Source organism: Lutra lutra, chromosome 6 (assembly GCF_902655055.1).
Source record: "Lutra lutra chromosome 6, mLutLut1.2, whole genome shotgun sequence".
Classification (NCBI taxonomy): Eukaryota; Metazoa; Chordata; class Mammalia; order Carnivora; family Mustelidae; genus Lutra; species Lutra lutra.
The window spans coordinates 17,325,696-17,346,610 of record NC_062283.1 but is presented as its reverse complement, the minus strand read 5'-3'; positions in this window follow the sequence as shown (position 1 = coordinate 17,346,610).

The window sequence follows — 20,915 nt, the reverse complement described above, 5'->3', positions numbered from 1 at the left end:
AAATATCATTCTCAATGGAGAAAAACTGAAAGCTTTTCCGCTGAGGTCAGGAACACGGCAGGGATGTCCGTTATCACCACTGCTATTCAACATAGTACTAGAAGTCCTAGCCTCAGCAATCAGACAACAAAAGGAAATTAAAGGCATCCAAATCGGCAAAGAAGAAGTCAAACTATCACTCTTCGCAGATGATATGATACTCTATGTGGAAAACCCAAAAGACTCCACTCCAAAACTGCTAGAACTTGTACAGGAATTCAGTAAAGTGTCAGGATATAAAATCAATGCACAGAAATCAGTTACACTTCTCTACACCAACAACAAGACAGAAGAAAGAGAAATTAAGGAGTCCATCCCATTTACAATTGCACCCAAAACTATAAGATACCTAGGAATAAACCTAACCAAAGAGACTAAGAATCTATACTCAGAAAACTATAAAGTACTCATGAAAGAAATTGAGGAAGACACAAAGAAATGGAAAAATGTTCCATGCTCCTGGATTGGAAGAATAAATATTGTGAAAATGTCTATGCTACCTAAAGCAATCTACACATTTAATGCAATTCCTATCAAAGTACCATCCATTTTTTTCAAAGAAATGGAACAAATAATCCTAAAATTTATATGGAACCAGAAAAGACCTCGAATAGCCAAAGGAATATTGAAAAAGAAAGCCAAAGTTGGTGGCATCACAATTCCGGACTTCAAGCTCTATTACAAAGCTGTCATCATCAAGACAGCATGGTACTGGCACAAAAACAGACACATAGATCAATGGAACAGAATAGAGAGCCCAGAAATAGACCCTCAACTCTATGGTCAACTCATCTTCGACAAAGCAGGAAAGAATGTCCACTGGAAAAAGACAGCCTCTTCAATAAATGGTGTTGGGAAAATTGGACAGCCACATGCAGAAAAATGAAATTGGATCATTTCCTTACACCACACACGAAAATAGACTCAAAATGGATGAAGGATCTCAATGTGAGAAAGGAATCCATCCAAATCCTTGAGGAGAACACAGGCAGCAACCTCTTCGACCTCAGCCGCAGCAACATCTTCCTAGGAACATCGCCAAAGGCAAGGGAAGCAAGGGCAAAAATGAACTATTGGGATTTTATCAAGATCAAAAGCTTTTGCACAGCAAAGGAAACAGTGAACAAAACCAAAAGACAACTGACAGAATGGGAGAAGATATTTGGAAATGGCATATCAGATAAAGGGCTAGTGTCCAAAATCTATAAAGAACTTAGCAAACTCAACACCCAAAGAACAAATAATCCAATCAAGAAATGGGCAGAGGACATGAACAGACATTTCTGCAAAGAATACATCCAGATGGCCAACAGACACATGAAAAAGTGCTCCATATCACTTGGCATCAGGGAAATACAAATCAAAACCACAATGAGATATCACCTCACACCAGTCAGAATGGCTAAAATTAACAAGTCAGGAAATGACAGATACTGGCGAGGATGTGGAGAAAGGGGAACCCTCCTACATTGTTGGTGGGAATGCAAGCTGGTGCAACCACTCTGGAAAACAGCATGGAGGTTCCTCAAAATGTTGAAAATAGAACTACCCTATGACCCAGCAATTGCACTGCTGGGTATTTACCCTAAAGATACAAATGTAGTGTCCGAAGTGGCACGTGCACCCGAATGTTTATAGCAGCAATGTCTACAATAGCCAAACTATGGAAAGAACCTAGATGTCCATCAACAGACGAATGGATAAAGAAGTAGTGGTATATATACACAATGGAATACTATGCAGCCATCAAAAGAAATGAAATCTTGCCATTTGCGACGACGTGGATGGATCTAGAGGGTATCATGCTTAGCGAAATAAGTCAATCGGAGAAAGACAACTATCATATGATCTCCCTGATATGAGGGAGAGGAGATGCAACATGGGGGGTTAAGGGGGTAGGAGAAGAATAAATGTAACAAGATGGGTTTGGGAGGGAGACAAACCATAAGTGACTCTTAATCTCACAAAACAAACTGAGGGTTGATGGGGGGAGGGGGGTTGGGAGAGGGGGGGTGGGGTTATGGATATTGGGGAGGGTATGTGCTATGGTGAGTGCTGTGAAGTGTTTAAACCTGGCGATTTGCAGACCTGTACCCCTGGGGATAAAAATATATGTTTATAAAAAATAAAATTAAAAAAAAAGAGAGATGAATCCATTCGGTCTGCATCCTCCCATCTTGCTCCCTCCATTCAAATCCAGACACAGAAACTGATTTCACCCTTATTCCAGAAGTAAGACAAGATACTAGAAAGGGAATGGTGAGCACCAACTTCCAGTAGTTCTAATGACAGTGCGCTGGCTATCACTTCTTGGCATCATCTTGGTATAACTTAAGTATAATTCTAAACATTAGTGGATCATTTTTTTTTACATGACTGAAAAACTGTCTTTGGAAGCAATTATAAGGAGGTGTTTCATAAATGTTTCACACAACTGCCTCAGAAAGAAGAAGAATAAACCTCTTCCTCATAACACGATCACTGTGTGGGACACATCACTGGGATGTGGGAGTTCTGAGGGACTTGTATAAAAATCAGTCTTGCAACTTTATAGTCTTTTAAATACCTTCTCAAGAGTTCTTTTCTTCCCCCTTTTGAACCAGATTTCAATTCTAATCAAAAATGTTAAGGTGAGCTAGTGTCTTGAAGACCCCGTGAGTTTTAAAACATTACCTTGGCCCTTTTCTGTTTTAATATTTTTTTTTAACATCATTGACATTTCCTTTCTGGAAGTTAAAATACCACCTTTCAATGTGTGGTTCAAGTACCAAGCAAAAATACTCTTGGGTTTAATTGAGCCTACCAATAACTCTGTTTTTCTTAGGCTGTGCAGACAATGGGCAAAAGATACTTCATGAGTTAAAGATGGCTGCCTTCCCTGATGTTAACTGTGTTCCGGCAAGGCTCTGTAAGGAGACCTACCCAAGGAGCATAGTTTATATGCACTGACCTGGTTTGTGTAAATGCCAATCCACTGTTTACAGAGCGTATGCCAGAGCCTGTGTCAGACTAACCCTAGCTGTGTTTCATAAACACCCAAGTCTGACAACCCAAACCCTGGCAGATCGTGTTTTGGCTCCTGGTTACCATGATTTGATTTATAAGAGCACAGCCCAGTAAACTCAGTTGTTAAAAAAAAAAAAAAAAAAAAAAAAAAAAAAACCTTAAAAAAGAAAAGAAAAGAAACTTTGATGGTCTTAATTTAGTTAGTCATAGGAAGACTCTATATATTCTATTTATAAGGCTTTATCAGACTATTAAATGTTACAAGTTTTAAATGTTACCGTAAGGACCTAATACTTTTAATCTCTTGGGTTCACCTTAATTATGATTGTCCCTTTTGTTATAATATGTGTTACATTGCATCATAGTCAACTTTGTCCATATTGGAATGGATAGAAGGACGGACGGATGGGTGAAGTGATACCTGCTTCTAGATTGTGAACATCTAGTAGGATTACTATGAAAAGGTAATGCATATCATTAAATAACAGCTTGTAGTGGGGGGAAATCATGATGCTAGTTAGGGGTTTTTGAACAGTAGCTATTTTGTATTCATAAATTATTGTTTATTTTTTTAGGTATGGAATATATCATAACTATAGTTTATATACTGAAATATTTAAAACTATAGTGATGATTGGGATTTTGTTTCAAAATAGTCTTGGGACAAAGGCAGGGTGAGGGCAATGAGGGGAGATATTGATGCGACGAGACTGGCTATGAGTTCATCATTACTTTGGAGTGAGAGATATATGGAAGTTTATTATATTATTTTCTTTTCATTTGCATCTATTTGGTTTTTTTTTTTCATAGTAAAAAGTTAAATATTAAAGCCATACAAAATGGCAAACAGCTAAAGGTAAGATTCCCTCCCAGCTCTGAATTCTAAATTCATTCAATTTAAAGGAAAAACAAAAGCTATTAGACATCTAAACTATGGACCAAGCATTGTTCTAGTTATTGGAGACACAGCCAGTGATAAGGGAGTATTTGCATACAGTGGAAGAAAGGGACAACAAAGAAGTTAACAAATAAATACATAAGACAGTTTTAGAGAGTGACAGGTGCCTTAAGAAAAAAGAACCAGTTCTTCTCCCCAAAAGCAATAACGGTTACCCCACATTCTAGGCATTTACCAACACTTACCTGCCTGCACCCATACGTGTGTACATCATACACTCTCTTATAAAACACACCCTTCTTCGTTCAGGGGCACCCACGCTGTTCTGGACTTTGCTTCTTTCCCTGAGCAAGACATCCTAAGGGTCAATCTTTGTCCAGACAGGGACCTCCCAAGAGCAAGGACCCCACAGAATTTCCTTTGCTCTACAGAACTTCCCACAATGGCTGGCACCTGCCAGACCCTCAGCAAATGTGAGACGAATTGAATACCTGATAGAAAGCGGTTGAAGACAGGGCATACCAGTTTCTCATCCTTTCTGCACCTTTGCTTCTTTCTGCCAAGCCAGCATTTCCGGGAGGTTTGCAGGGCTGCATGGTGCCTGGCACGTGGAGGGCCTCCAACAAATGTCCACTAGAAGAATCCAGAGCGGCACGAGGATCATGACGAGGCAAAGTCTGTCAGATAAACTTCTCATTAATGACAACTGGGCAACTGGTATACCGTGCCAGGAAGTAAATAAATGCTGAGTCCCTGGTGCGGGCAGGTGCTCTCCCACAAAGCTCAAGCTTATGTTTACTGTGCATGCCCCAATGCCTGGGTTGGTTTTGGTTTTAGGGGTTTTGTTGGTTTTGTTTTGTTTCTTTAACATCCTCGAGCTGCTTCAAACACTGAAGTCTCTTAATAATATGTTTGCCCTGGAAGAGCCTTTAATTCTCAGCAGACCTCATAGGGCTGCTCACAAAATCACTGGGAGATCGTTTACATCACTGCATCTTTCCTGAAGGGCTCGGATCTTGTAGAATCCGATATGTTGTGTTAACTTTGAGGAGTATATTGTTACCGGCACTATTGATTCTGCTGTTACTTTGCTAGCCAGCATCAACGACAGAAAAGCTGTATGAGGGAAGGAGCCACCAGGTAATTTGGGCCCCAAACTTTGCTTCATTTTGAAAGGTTAGAGATATTTAAATATTCCTTTTTAAGGAAAAAAAAAAACTGAGTACTTAATGAACTAAACAAAATAAAGACTAGAGTGCAGGGGAAGAACAAGCTACTGTAAATTGAAATTTATTTACATACCTCTTAGCATTACTCATATTTGAGATAATTCCTGATTTGTGTACACAGAGCTGAGGAATGTGAAAATATTCTTACTACTAATGCATCAAGGTCAAAACATGGTGCTTCGTCTGCAGATTACATTATTTGAAAGATGGAAAGATCATTGCAGCAAGAGAACCTGGACACTCCTTCATCAACAGCCTGGAATCTCATGGAAATTTCTCTCTCTTTTTTCTTTAATTGGAAGTATGGTTGACACACTGTGTTACTCTAGTTTCTGAACTCTCGCTCTAAAGTGTCACTAAAAGGATTCACTTGAAGTAATGTTAGGATCTAGATTGGCTGGGAGCTCAGGTCTTTCCATGAATGCTGTGTGTGCTATGTGAGTGGTGTGAAGACAGAAGAGTGAGCACACAGGAATGTAATAAGCAAAAGAGGCTAGAGAAGTATACAGGTTGGAAATCCAAAGAGAAGATACCAAATAAATGTTCTCTTAACTTAGCCACTACAATGGTCATAGAAACAAGAACTGGCCAAAATACTTCAAGTCTGCTCAGGCAGCTCACCTTCGTCTATATAAAAACACAGACTGGTGGGTTAAACAATAGACATTTATTCCTCACTGCTCTAGAGGCTGGGAGTTCAAGATCAAGGTTTCAGTAGACATTGGACTCTGGCAAGAGCCCTTCCTCTGACTTGCAGACATCCACCTTCTCATCGAGTTCTCACATGGCCTTTGCTGTGTGTGTGTGTGTGTGTGTGTATGTGTGTGTTGAAGTGAGGGGGAGGAATAAGAGAGAGTGGGAGAGACAGAGGTCTCTCTTCCTTTTCTTTTTAGGACACTAATCCCATCGTGGGGGCCCCACCCTCACAATCTGATCCAACCTAATCACCTCCCCAAGTCCTGACCTCCAAATGCCATCACGTTGGGAGATGTAGGGCTTCAACATGGGAATCTGGGGGAGATACAAACATTCAGTCCACAAGCACACCTAAGGAAACTGTATCCCATGACATTGTAATGAGAACCTAAGTTCTACCCCAAACGCACCCAATCTCATCTGATCTTAGAAGTTAAGCAGGGTCAGGCCTGTTTAGTACTTGGATGGGAGAACCTAAGTATTTCAAGAAACCATTTCCCATGCTCACTTTGGGATGATACTTCATTTGCCATGCAAGAAATATGTACTATCATTTACTCTGTGCCAAGTGCAGTCATGGGCCTTGGGAAATACAGAAGGAATAAAAATAGATGTGATCCCTTGTCCTTGAGGGGCACACATTTTAGTGAGAGAAGGGAAAAGATACTGATCAAGTAAACAAATACACAAGTCAATAAAAATAAATAAATCATCCCTTGTGCTTCTGCTATGAAGGGCGAAAACAGGGTTCAGTTCTTGCAAAAAGGATGGGGATATGGGACATGTACTTTAGGTGGAATCCTTATGGAAAGGCTCTTTGAGAAGGTAACAGCTAAGCTAACACTTGAAAGATAAGGAAGAAAGTTCCAGCAGACATGAGAATTCTGGGCAGAAGAGAATTTGGCCTTTTCTGGGAGCCAGTAAAAGGTCCATGTATCCAAGACACAGTGAGCAAAGAGGGGAGTGGCTCAGCATGAGGTTGGGGAGGTTGGCAGGACAAGGCTGCCCTTGCAAGTCAAAGAAAGGCATTAATTTATTCTAAGGACAATGGAAACCATCATAGAGCTTTAAGCCAGAAAACATGTAGTTTGCATTGAGTGGCTCCTACTCTGTGAGTTTGTATGAAACACTCAGTAGATGGAAGTAAAGAAGGCAGAGAGAGACAGAGATGAGGGTCTTGGCTGATGCAGACAAAAGCAATGTAGATATTTTGAATCCTTGAGACCTCTTTCCACCTTAACGGCTTTGGATGCTTGAGCACCATTTTTTTAGGGGTGAAGACCCCGTGCGTTCCACAAACATCTGTGGGATGTCTACCCAGGCAAGCCATGTGGGGGCAGTCCAAGGATGAAAAAGACAAACCCTGCCCACCGAGAGCCCTCAGCTAGTCAAGGACCCTGAGGAGGACACAAAAGATGTTCAGGGAACTTGTTAAAAGCTCAGAGAGGTGTCATCACGGACACAGAAGACTGAGCCCAGCTGGGAAGGACAGGTAGCAGGCAAAGTCTTGGTCTCAAGAGGTGACACCTGAGCCGACTTTGGGAGGCAGGAGGAGGACGTTCCCTAGGGGACTGGATTTCGGTGTGGAGGAGCGGGGGAGGGAGGCAGGGGAGGCGTGTGGGCAGGCCATGGGAGGGCCACCAGGCTGGTGAGTGGGACCTGAAGGGAGTGGCAATGAAGGACCTATGTGCCAATAAGAAGAGGAGAAGACGAAGCCAGATGTCTTTAGAAAGAAATGCAAGGAACAGTTGGCAAAGGGAATAAAGACAGAGGTAAAATCTGGGCAACAGCCCAGGTAATGATAGGTGAGTTGAATTTGAAGCAAGCGAAGGAGATCTATAAAGGCAAGACTCCCTTCAGAGTGTTTTCTTATATTCCCTAGAGCGCCAGGGACAACACTGAACACACGGTACTAAACATTATTGATCGGTTGGATGGAGCATGTGTAATCGTACCCTCTTATATACAGACTGTCCAGTTCTAGATCCAGGACAAGCTATTATTCCGACACAGAGAGGCAAGGAGCTAGGTGCTCTTTTTACATATTTATAAGGCCCAAACAGGTTAATGTATATTCTTGACATCACAGATTTATTTCTATGTTAATTTACTTTCAGAAAGCATGTATAACCATAATATACATGGTGAGAACGTAATTTTATTCATATGTTTGGACATAAAAAATATCATTATGCAGTCCAATAATCCCAGTTGACAGTCAGAATCATTTTTTTTTAAAAAACAGATAGATGAAGAAAGAATTCGAGAAAAGCAGCAACCAGGCTCTGATGTGGCTCCTCTGTTTTGCTGGGTGGCACTGATTTATACCGGCATACACGGTCATTTGCAAATCCATTCCATGATCAATGCCCAGCCGAGCTAGGCTTTGCGATAGCGGGATGAAAAGTTGCCTCAACATTTGCATTTATGCAAGCAGACCTATTGAAGAACTCGGACTGCCTACACTTTGCAAACAACTGAGAAAGCCCTTTATCTTTTTTTTTTCTGGGATATATATATATATATATATATATATATATTTCTTATTTTTATATGTGTGTGTATGTTTATATATTTTTTAACCTATGATGACATATATATTTTTTTAACCTATGATGACATATATATATATGTTTTTTATTTTTATATGTGTGTGTGTATATATATATATATATATATTTTTTTTTTTTAAACCTATGATGACAGCATAGGCATCCGTCTCCAAAGAGATACCGATCACTACGATACACCACTTAAAAATCCACATGGGTTGTTTTAGATGTTGGTTCAGATCTATCCCAAAGTAGGGAAGGGCATTTTTATTCTACTTGGAGAAATTTAAGATGTTTCCAAAGATATTTATTTAGACTCTAAGGAGTGAAAGTCAATTGGAGAAAGTGGGCCTCCATTTTCTTGGCCGTGGTCCCCAAACCTGGGCCAGCCTCCGTCTAGCCAGCCAGCGGAGAGTAAATCATGCTGTCTCTCAGTCTCACCGTCCTCGTGACCTCCTCCACCCCCTTGAACCAGGAGAAAAAGTTTCCACAGGTTGCAACCACAGATAATTGAGAGAACTTTGTAAATTTTTTTTTTTCTTTTCTTGCCCTCACTTCTCTTCCCACCTAAAGTTTAAGCAAGTGCTAGATCTCTGGCTTGCCCCCCAACCCCCCCTCGCGAGCCCCTCCTTTGGGATAAGCCTCAGCTTCAGGGCCCGGCATGCCGGAGAAACTGGTTCTACACACCCAGGGGAAAAAGGACAGCTTTTCACTGCAAGAGCTCGGCTCATAAAAAGCACGGGGAAGCATCCACACACGTCGCAACCTGCCTCTCAAAATGTCAGCAGCAGCCAGCATGGTAGGGAAATCTTCAGGGAACATTAGCAACGCTTTATATAACTTTCTGGAAAGCAGCTTCTCGATGTTTACCCTAAATAGATCACAGGTGACAGCTCTGCCCGTTCCAATGCCTACAGGTGAATGACCAGCCCACCCTTTCCCTGAAGGCTGGGCACTTTCTCCTTTTTGAGGGGCCCTGGAAGGCAGGGAGAGGGATGATGGACAGAGCTAAATGGGAGGGACGTTAGCTTAGTAAAGAATAAGGTGTCTAAAAACCTAGCAAAAGACCCATCTTTTGATGCCTGGAGGTCAGAGAGCCAACTGCTTTTCCTGGAACTTGCTCTAAATTTCACACCCGTTTTTGCAAATATCTGCTCTATGGTGAATTGTGTGAACTCCTGCATAAAAGGGACAAAATGAATACTCAGTAGATACAATTTATATAGAAGTGCATGAGCCCTGACAGAAGTTAAATGCATTCAGGGTTTATTTAGCTGTTGTATTGTTCGTGGAGAGGACACGGCACATCAGAAAAATACCCCTCCCCCGGCCCCCCAACCCCCCAAACATTGCCCCATACTCATTCAAATTCTCTTAAGGCCATATTGAAACCTGGAAGACACAGTGAGTTTCCAACTTCATCATGTCATACTTCGGGCTTTAAAAACTAATAAATTATTATTTCTGTGTCAGACTAGGAGGGAAATATTGAACATGAAAAGTAAAGGTTTGATGTTAGCCTTCTAGACTGAAGGACATGGGATGGCGGGAGGAAGGCATTTCAGGCTAGGATTGGAATAGGCAAGAAAAAGGAGGAAAAAAAAGAGATTGTCGTTCTCAGATTACAATTTCATTTCACTTTAATAAGGTTTTGAGTTTGGTATGTTTTGCAAGTTCAATAGTATAGCAATAAGGACTCAAGATCTTTGGGCTTGTCAACACCTGAGAGGACTGATTAAAGGTTAGACCTGTTTTATGTATCATTTTTAATACACATTTTACCGTATTTACTGCAGAAGTCTCTTTGGGAAAATTAGCAATGGAAAAATTTCTATATCTAAGAACCACAGGCCCCCATATATGTTGCATTAACCTATTGTATAACCATAATATGGGGCACAAGAAGGAAATTTTCATTAAAACATAGTTTTGTGCCTTTTTATTTTTCCCTACTTCACTCAGTAGACAGTCTTGGAAAATCTGTCATGGCCTGAACTTTATCTTTAAGACAGAAAGTGATTACATGTTTTTGACAGATTATGAGGGGGGTTTTTTGTTCATAAATAACTTTCCTCTAAGGAACAATCAATGGTAGTCAGAAATTAGATAATTATAAACAAATTATATTTTACTGTTTTTACATAAAAATACAAACAAGAATATGAAGATGTCTTGAAAATGCAAAAATATTAGGTTCTATCTCCCCTATATCAAGATTAAAAACATAGCTAGAAGGAAATGTTTTTCCAAATCGAGAAGCACTTTCTTGTCTTTTGGGTTAAAAGCCTAAATCCTTCCACAAGCGTATTTTTCCATATTTGGCACAATGTTCATATTTTGTTGTCACAGAAAATATGTAAATAGATGGTCTTGTTATTGTGTCGATTTGCACAATACTGTGTCCGATGGGAGTCAGGTGGGAAGGAAAATACCATTCTTGCTTATATACCAATGAAAAATATCAGAATAAAATAACCAGGAACTAAAGTTGGCCTTTGAAATGATTTAAATGCAAAGTTAAAGCATTTCTTCATCTACTGTGTATATTTACAAGCTATGTAATGTTTAATTCTGTACAAGCTGAGCTTTTTGCATTGATTAATACTTGAATGCTACTTTCTGGGCACTCTTTTACCCCAGGATTGGCCTCAAGATTACTTTCCCCCATGGATAAGTATTCTTGAAACCTGTAGAAAAGAAGATCTCACCTCCTTCAGAGAATAAATAAAGCTAAGTCCAAAAATACAAAAGGACTTAAATAGCACAATCCAATGGGGAAAGTAGAGAAACCATCATAGTTAAACACTTGAGCTTCAAATGAAAGGATAAGTAAATTGAAACCTCCTAGAAAAATCCATGCCACTTCTTGAACCAAACCCACACTACTACTAGGACCTTGAGTTAGCTCAGTGTAGACATTCCGCCAGACATAATGTATTTGATAAAGCTTCTGGCTTTTTATCTTCAGACTGGTTTCCTATATTAATTCAAGAGTCTCAGGAATATGAGAAACAATGGCAATAATTCAAAATTTTTCATTATCTGTTCTTGGATGTGTCTTCATTTGTCATTGCTGTTGGGCTATAATAAAGGAGCCGCTTCTGTCTTTTCATATAAATTTGGGTTTATTCTTTCTCAGTACTAGTTTCAGTCCCAGCCGACCCTGGTCCCCGGGGAGAGGGTCTGGGCTCCTTCTTCCCCAGGTAGGCTCAGGTTGGTGTAATTATTACTCCCCATGCCAAGACTGCCTTTGTCTCTGATCTGCCCAGCCTTAGAACCCTCTTTTTGCCTCAACTAGAATCATGCCATTAGGGAAGGGATGAGGGAGAGCCAGACTTTTCCAAATTAAACTGATCACAAGTTCATGAATATCTAAGGGCCAGGACTGTTAAAATGAAATCTTAGGAATCAAAGGTCTTCCTCTCCAAGGAACAAATAGCCTATAGTTAGTCAACAATAGAATTCCCTATAAATTTTTAATTCCAGAATGGTGCATCTGGATAGGATATTCTCTGACCCTTACCCTCCTCACAGTCGGTTGTCTATTTTTTTCCTAAAGGCAGAGGGATCTAACAATTAGGGGGGAAAAAAAGGTCACAACCTTAGGAGTGATACTAAGACTCTGTTAGTATTAACAGTATCCCAGAGTTTGGATAGAAGAGCTGGCCAATATTATTAGCAAGAAAAAGGACCATTTGTCTTGTAGATATTTCACTCAAAGGGACATGAACCCCCCCTCCAGCACACACACACAGATACACACTCCCCTATCCATTAAGGGGAAACCAGAATGGAATTATTGATGGTGAATGTGAGCCCTGGAAGAAAGACCCCACAGTAAAAAGACTCAATAGGTTTGGGGAGCACCAAGACAGATCAGGGAGAAGACCTCCTAACACGTATGGCAAGTAGTATGTGAATGCACTGGTAACTTGCTAGAGAAATTCGCTCAGGCTTTTGTATTGGTTGGTTCTTTTTTCTGGAACCCTCCTCTCCCCAACACTCTAATTTGCATCTCAGCTCTATTTCCCCGTGTGGAGAATTCTCACCTTCTTCAAGTCCTTGCTGAAATGTCACCCATTCAGGGAGGTCTGTCACACTCATGCTACTTAAAACTGCAGACCACCCTCTACTCGTCCACTCTAGATCCCTCTTTCTTTCCTCTACCTACTTATCATCTCCAAACCATATACAGTATTAAATGAGATCAGTTACTTTTTTATTAAGTTACCATTTATGGCCTGTTTCCCTTCAGCCATGGGAGGGTAAGAGGTTTGGTCTGTTTTGTTCTCTCATGTTCCTTAGTTCTGTCAAGCATTTAGAACAGAGCCTGTGTATACTCCCTTCCTGCTCTTGGACCAGAAACCACAGGCCACTCTCCATATTACCCTTCACAGTGAATGACATTATTGTGATGTCACCATGACAACAGCGTGAACAGCTCAGACCACCATCTCCAAATCCTTTAGCCCAGAATTTTCCATCAGAGTTTGCTGCCAGTCTCCACATTGCCACCAGTAACTGAGGTTTCCTCGCTCAATCTGAAGAAGTTATTGCTTATTAAGCAATCCCTGATAAACTATGGTCCATCAAAGAGGCAAACTTGATGGACAGAGAGACTTGGAAAAACAAAAAAGTAAAAGAAAAAAAAGAAAGAAAAGAAAAGCTCATCTACCAGGAAGGACCACCACCAATCACTACCATCAAAAAAGTGACAGTGAGGAACGAAAGGAGCAAGGGAAGCAAGCAGAAGACAGAGAGGGGAGAAAAAGGAGGTTAATATATCAATGAATTACACAGGGTCTAGAAGAGCTTCCTAAAGCTATCAGTTGGTACACCATCACTAGAAAACACCAGATCTCGAATTTTTGAATTCCGAAGAAAAATGTAAGAGAAATAAATAAATAAATAAATAAAACACATCATAAGATAGGCTAAATTTGAGGCCCCAAGCCAGCCACAGAGTGGTCATTTTGGGTCTTAACGATTTCAGTAACTTTTTGACTTTTGCCTGGAGAGATCAGAGAAAGTTTTCTAATTAGGCCTCTGAAAGCTAGAAGAAGACTTAATTGTAGGACTTCCTCTATCATTAATTCTCTCCCCTCCACGGCTAGCTCTTGAGAGCCTGTGTCTTCAATATTTGGATTTTAGCACAACTTCTGGTATTTTGTTTGGCACAGATGGATTTTGTTGGATTTATTATGCTAGGAGTCAAAAAGTTTAGGCAGATTTTGGCAAAACTTGGGTTCTCAAGTGAGACTTTGGAATTTGTAAAGAAACGACACTTCCAATTTTCTGGTGCACAACATGTGAGTTTTGAAGAGCAGAGATCCAAAATCTCCTTCTTGGAAACAGAGCCCCTGACTCTGGATGAACCATATAGTTTCACTATTCTGTTTGTTCCTAGATTTAACTGCAAAACTATCTCCCACTTCACCAGGAATGGGTGAAGGAGAGAGACCAGGATGCTTCTTCCTTAGAGAACCAGAGCAAAGGCTGATGAGGCAAAGCCAGTGTAAACTAAGATGAATCAGGGGGACATGGCACTTGTTCACTCAGCCCCTGTTTAATTGTTAGTAGTATCACTTTTGTAATTGTAAGATTATAGATACAGGGCTAGAGAGAGGATATAAAAAAGAACAGAACGCTTTGAGCGATATTCCAGTGAGAAATGTATGAGTGGGTCCATAAGAAACACACATGAGCATATAGAAAATCAAATGACAAAATAAGGAACTCTTTGGGTGAATGTCAAATATGAAGCCCTTTACATTTAGGTTTTTTTAAATCTTCCCTCTAAATTAAAGGTACAGGAAAAGTGACTTAGAGGGAGTGAGACTTATATGGATGGATATTTGAAGGAGCAATATGCATTTACTGTAGCAATTTTTATAGTCACAAAACATAATGGAAACCATAGAGGAGACTAGTTAATCAAATTGTGGAACTTCATACAATAGGATACTATATATCTTTAAAAATAATATAAAAGAATTTTTAACAAAATTAAAAAGGCTTTTCAATATAGCCATTAAGAGGGGGAAAAGGGTTTACAAATGAGTGTATATAATGAAGCCATTTTTGTGAATAAGAAAATACATAAAAGCTGTCCATTATGATGTCTCTGTTAATGAGTTAAATAATTAATTCTACTCATATATCTTACAATGAATATATGTTATAATTGTTTTAATAAAGAAGCATATATTCTTAAATTTGGTTTGGTGGTAGGCAGAATAATGGTTTCCCAAAGAGGTCCATGTCCTGACTGCTGGAACTCATGAATATGTTGTCTTATGTGGCAAAAGGAATTAACGTTGTAGATGAGGCTGGGGGGAATAGTCAGCTGACTTTAGTTAGAGAAATTATCCTAGATTGCATGGTGGGGGGGTCCAATCGCATGCTGCTTAAAAGTGGAAAAGTGGGTCAGAGAGATGCACCAGGGAAGACCTCAGCCTGCCATTGTTGGCTTTGCAGATGAAGGAAGGAAACCACCAATAAGGGAATGGAGCGGCCTATAGACCCTAGAAACATTCCTCAGTTTACGGCCAGCAAAGAAAACAACTACCTTTGTCCTGCAACCACAAGGAACTGAAATCTGCCAAATGCCCCGTTAGAAGGGAACGAATTCTCCCCATAAGTGTCCAGAAAGGAGCGCAGTCAACCGACACCTTGATTTTATTCCAGTGGGACCCAGTTTGGACTTCTCACCTACGGAACTGGGACAGAGTAAACGTACATTATCTTAAACCATGTTGGTGATAATTTTGTTTTACCCAACAGTAAACAACAGGCACAGGTAGGAGGAATTTGGAAATGCGGAGAGGACAAGTGGAATGAATTTCACTTCAGGTGGGAATGCACACAAGATTTTTGGGAGACCAAATAAGTTGGCAAGGTCCAACTTAGAGAAGGCTCAGGTCAGTGACCTCCGCCTCGACAAGGTGCACCAGGGGGAGTCTGCCTCCTGAAACTGTAAGAGAAGGTTATAGGGTGGGAGAGAGAAGAGGACTTTCCCGGAACTAAGTACCCTCTTGTGGAGATCGGTGGTCTAGGGAAGCAAAGGAGAAAACTGAGAAGGTGACCAGTGACAAAGCCCCAAATGGCGTGATCCGTGCTGGCACGGGAGTCAGGGGTGGGCCGGTAGCCCTGAGTGGCCGGGAAGCCAATGCGTGCAGCGATCCTCATCGATTCAGGGGCACTGGGGGAAAGCCAAGGTCAAAGCTGCAGGGAGTCATGGTCCCAGGGGGGAAAGGATGAGCTCCCGTTAAACTCACCCATCCTTAGCCCTCCTGTTGTCCCAGGTTAAGATCAAGCAACAAGGGATGGCTGAAACGGTTTCCCTGTTCTTTCAGAACAAGAGGCTGTGCTCTCCAGATTTGCTCGGACTCGCACAGGCGGTGTTTGTGGAAACGGCCGTGCGTGGGCCTTCCGTCTCACGAAATCTAGAGGAAGTGAATGACCCTATTGAATTCTATTTTTTCCCCTTGTTTGTTGCTTTATTACATGGAGTTTGGATCAAAGCCTACATTTAATATAAATAGAAGTTGATCTGCTAACATATTATGAAAAAGATCATTAAATCCCAGAAAAGTAGCCATTCCTAAAACTCGAAATTTTCCAGTTTTTTGATAGACTGCCAGCAACACTTTGTTTGGATTAGAGTTAAGTGTCTGCCAAACTGAAAAACTGTAAAATTCAATCTCCAAAGTTTTTTTTAATACATTTAATATAAAAATTTTAAGCAGTTCTTCTCAAATACTCTAGCAAAAACATGTATTTTCTACATTAAAATATATATATATATATATATATATATATATATATATATATATATAGTGAATTTATAAGCCAGTTACTTCCCACAAAGAGAGGAGAAGGAAAGAGACACACACTCAATATAACCTTTCCTTTCTTTTTTCATTTTTTTTTTTAAGATTTTATTTGAGAGTGGGGGGAGCACTCGAGCCAAGAGGGAGGAGCAGAAGGAGGAGAAGTAAACTCCCCACTGAGCAGGGAGCCCTATTCTTTTGGGAGCTGGATCTTGGGACCCCAGGACCACAACCCGAGCCAAAGGCAGATGCTCAACCCAGACACCTCATAACCTTATTTTCTTGATACACTCTACAGAGTCACCGAGTTCTAGAGTAAAGTGCCTTATATGGAGGAATAAAATTAGAGGTGCCAGAGTTTCTCCCAGGCGCTGGTCTAGAGTAGGACAAGGAGCCCAGCACACCTCAACGCACCTTAAGTCAGCATGAAGCAGGGCGCAGCAGGGCAGCTCATCCTGGGAAGGGATCTGGTGGTTGAGCAGGGACCAAGGCGGCCCTTCACAGCCTGATTTGCATTTATTGAGAGACAGCCATGTGCCAGGCCTTAGCTAAACGCTGTATCAGACATGAGTTAACTCTCAAGAGCGACATAGGACACAGGTCATACCATGCCCCTGTTTACAGACTAGGAAACCAGAATAGAGGGGAGAAGGGCTTATTTCTCCCCAAACACCCAGCATAGAAAGTAGACCTCCACTCTTGGTTCAGTTGCCCTGTTTTATTTCCTTCATTACATAGGTCTCTATCTGGAATTATTTAGTGTATCTGTTTGCTTCTGGGTTCACAGATGAGGCTTCATAAATATATATCAAGTGGATGAATGAACTTGTCCAAGGCCCCGCAGCTGCCTGGGCCAGAGCTGGAATTTGAACTGTGTTCTATCCACTGCTAGATACTTACTCATGAGGTGGTAGGATGATGTCTGGGCTATGAGTCACAGTAATGCAAGGCTTGGGGGCCACATGTGAGTGAAACAAAACTGACTGTGTGTTGGTAATTCTTGAAGCTGAGTGATTCTCTTTGCTTTTGCATATGCTGGAAGTTTTCTGTAACAAAAGGTTTAATGCGAAAAACAAAGGGAACAACAACACTCCTGTTTTATTTCTATTCTCTCTTCTCCTGGTGCAATCTCCACTACTACCAGTCTAAATCTTCTCATGCCACAATATCTAAATGTCTATTTACCTTACTGCCTTTCTTCCCCATTTCTTTGATTTAAGTACAGTAGACAAAAATTCTTATTTTTACTTGAACACTTCTACATCTAAAATATTGCTGTATTCTCAATATTCTAATTTACAAAAAGGCAGGAATTGTACTCTGCCACCGTACATGTGTACATTAGTGAGTTTATAGATGACTTTAATCCATTTAATGGTTTAAGTAAATTTTAAAATTCACATATGCAAAAAAAATTGCAACACAAGACACATCTGACTCATTGTTATTTAAACTATTAAATATAACTTATATCATTATTCACTAAATGTTCTCCTGAGGTAAGCAAGCCATAACACCTACTCAAGGCAAATTATAGGAAATAGGACTGGCTTGCACACAAATTAAAGGGAAATTTATTGTTTTTGCTCTCATTCTTCTAATTCCCATTATTTTCTATCACAGTGACAGTGACAAACATTATTGGTTTCCCAACCCATTTCCATTTTCTGATGCTTCCTTGTCACCTGAACCCAGGTTTTGGAGCTGCAACATGCCCAGCCCCAGGTGAGATGTTCACTCTGTCTGTCACCTTCTCTGGTGACAGACAACCTCATGAAACCATCTGGCCAGTTAGATATACTTAAAAGTCCACTTGAGGGGCACCTGGGCAGCTCAATGAGTTGAGCATCCAGCTCTTGATCTTGACACGGTTCTTGATCTTACGGTGGTGAGTTGGAATCCCACACTGGGCTGCGTGCTGGGCATGGAGACTACTTTAAAAAAAAAAAAATAAGTCCACTTGTGCTCTAGGAAAATTTTTGTATTTTTTTATGAAAGGGAACAGAAGCAATTATCAAGTCCTTCTGCTGTCTCCCACCACACACACACACACACACACAGTCCTTCCAACCTTGAATGTAGATGTGATGACTGGAGCTACAGCAACCACTTTGCAACCATGAGGATGGAATCCAAACATAGGGTGGTAGAGAGGAGAAAGGGCAGAAATCTGAGCATGTGATGGCATCACAGAGCACCTGAGTTAACACCCACAGCCATGTACCTCTGGACATCTATTTGCATTTTTCAAGTTGGATCTCTCAGTGGTTATAGCCAAAGAGATTTCATTTTTTTTAAGATTTTTATTTATTTATTTATTTGAGAGAGAGAGACAGTGGGAGAGAGCATGAGAGGGGAGAAGCAGACTCCCCATGGAGCTGGGTGTCTGATGCAAGACTTGATCCCGGGACTCCAGAATCATGACCTGAGCTGAAGGCAGTTGTTTAATCAACTGAGCCACCCAGGGACCCAAGAGATTTCTTTTCTTTTCTTTTCTTTTCTTTTCTCTTTTTCCTGAAAATCTTCAAATGCAAATTAATGTTGATAAATTTCATAAAGAAAATGATATTTGAAAATAAAGAAGATGCTGAAGTAGGTGGGCCTTACAAACATACAAGACTATGATTTTACTCAGATCATGGGGTTTACTCTGTGTCTTCAGAGAGCACCTCAGCCTCAAGGCAAGGTCTCTGAGTGTTTAAAAATACACAAGCCTCCCTTCCTTCCAAAGACTGTTTCATTCAGTACCCAGTCTAGAATCCATAATTTTATTTATGGTCGAGTGCGCCTAAACTGGGTACTCAATGAAACTGTGGATGCTATGAGGCAGTATATACTTGACCATATATACTTGGTCAGTATATACTTGACCAAATAAAATTACATGTTGTGAGAAAATAGTAAGGCACAATGCTTCCATCTCTGCACCATGTCTCATCATACCCCTTATCAGTTTCATGACTACCAAAAACAATTTCAGGTTAATGACCTTGTCCCCTGTACTGGTCACCATGCCTCTTCCATCTTTTCACACTGATGCCCACCCTCTAGCACTCCATCTCCAGTTTCTAATTCTTTTCCCTCAGGAATAATTGCTGGATGTGATGTCCATCCTATATCAGTTATGAGACCTTTTCCTTGCTCAGCAAATACTGAATGATCACCTACTATGTGCCGTGTGCATGCAGTGTGAGGGGCTGGGGGTAGGTGGGTAAGTGCCCCCTGCTGCTGAATCCAGTGCTCTAGAGAACTTCAGAGTCTCTCTTAAATGTCATCTCAGAATAACTGTTCACGCACTGCACCTTATTTTTATGTGGCTGGAACTCATGTATATGAAGAAAACACAGTTTTTAAAGCTTTTTAAAGTTTGATATTCCAGAGTTGCTACTGTGAGTGAATAACTTGCCAGTGACCTTTAGATGCTTTCATAGGGTGACGAACGTACCTGGACAAGAAGAAAATTGGTTCGTGATGTTTTAATATATACCAAAAAGAAAAAGATGTGTTTGAGCATTTGGGTTTCCTTCAGAGGGTATCAGCACCATAGAAAAGTTGTCAATACACACACATACACACATACAAATATGTGTTTAAAAATATAAAGAATGTTAAGCTTAAAGCCACCTCAAGAATACAGTCCAAACCTCTCTTTTGACACATTGAAAAACTGGATTCCAGAGAGGTTCAGTGACTTGGTTAAAAGTATGAAACTAGTAGATGCTTAAGATCCAATTATTTTACTCAGAGAAGACATTTGCTACAACAGAAGTTAATTAAGTTAGATAGTAGAATGAGAGTTGTCAAAGCGTGGCTGAAAAACTGACTCTGGTCGTCTGTTGAAAAGAGACCATTATAAAGGAAGGAAATAGAACTGACTGTGCTGTTAAGGGTAGAGGGGCAGGTACAGGAGTTGGTTGGAACCACAAGCAGAAAGGGGTTGAGCAGGGCTGTTGTTGACTCCAGTTACTGACTCCAGGGTTACCAAATTTAAGGAAGTCATTGGAATACTTGTTCTGATAATGGAAAGTGCCTTGTTTTAAAAGTCTGTTTAGGATGAGGGACATGGAATCCACCATAAACATGGCGGAATTGTCTTCAAATCAAGGAAGTAAATCCGGCTGATTTGTAACTTTATCATAAGAAATTTGAAGGGAAAAGTTAATTGCAAGAGTTGAGACTAAAGAGAGCTTCCCAATTTGTTCCCAGGTCCCATTTCTTTGAATCGTTTTCCATGTGACTGGCACTTCTTTGCAACTAGGCATGATGTCCATGAGGAGCCATCCATGAAGCTTCTCAAGATGGCATTCGTACATCTTTAGGGAATCTGTGGGTGTACCATATTCCGATGTGTGTTTTGAGGAGAGAGGGTCCAACATTTCATCAGATTCTCAAAGAAGTCTCTGACTTAAAAAGGATCAGGGATTCTGTAAATAAACTTTGTGCCTCCAAACTTAGAAACATGGTCAACACATAAATGAGTCCAGGACATATGCCCTTGTCTCCAAGCCTTACTCTCTCAAAGATGACCAATAATTTATGCCAAGCAAGTAGAAAAGAAATGCCAATTTCACTGATTTTATTACCTTTTCCTAAGGGTAGGGCAAATGACGAAAAAAATTAAGTTGTCAACAGGTACAATTTTGTACTTACTTGTAAGAGAGCA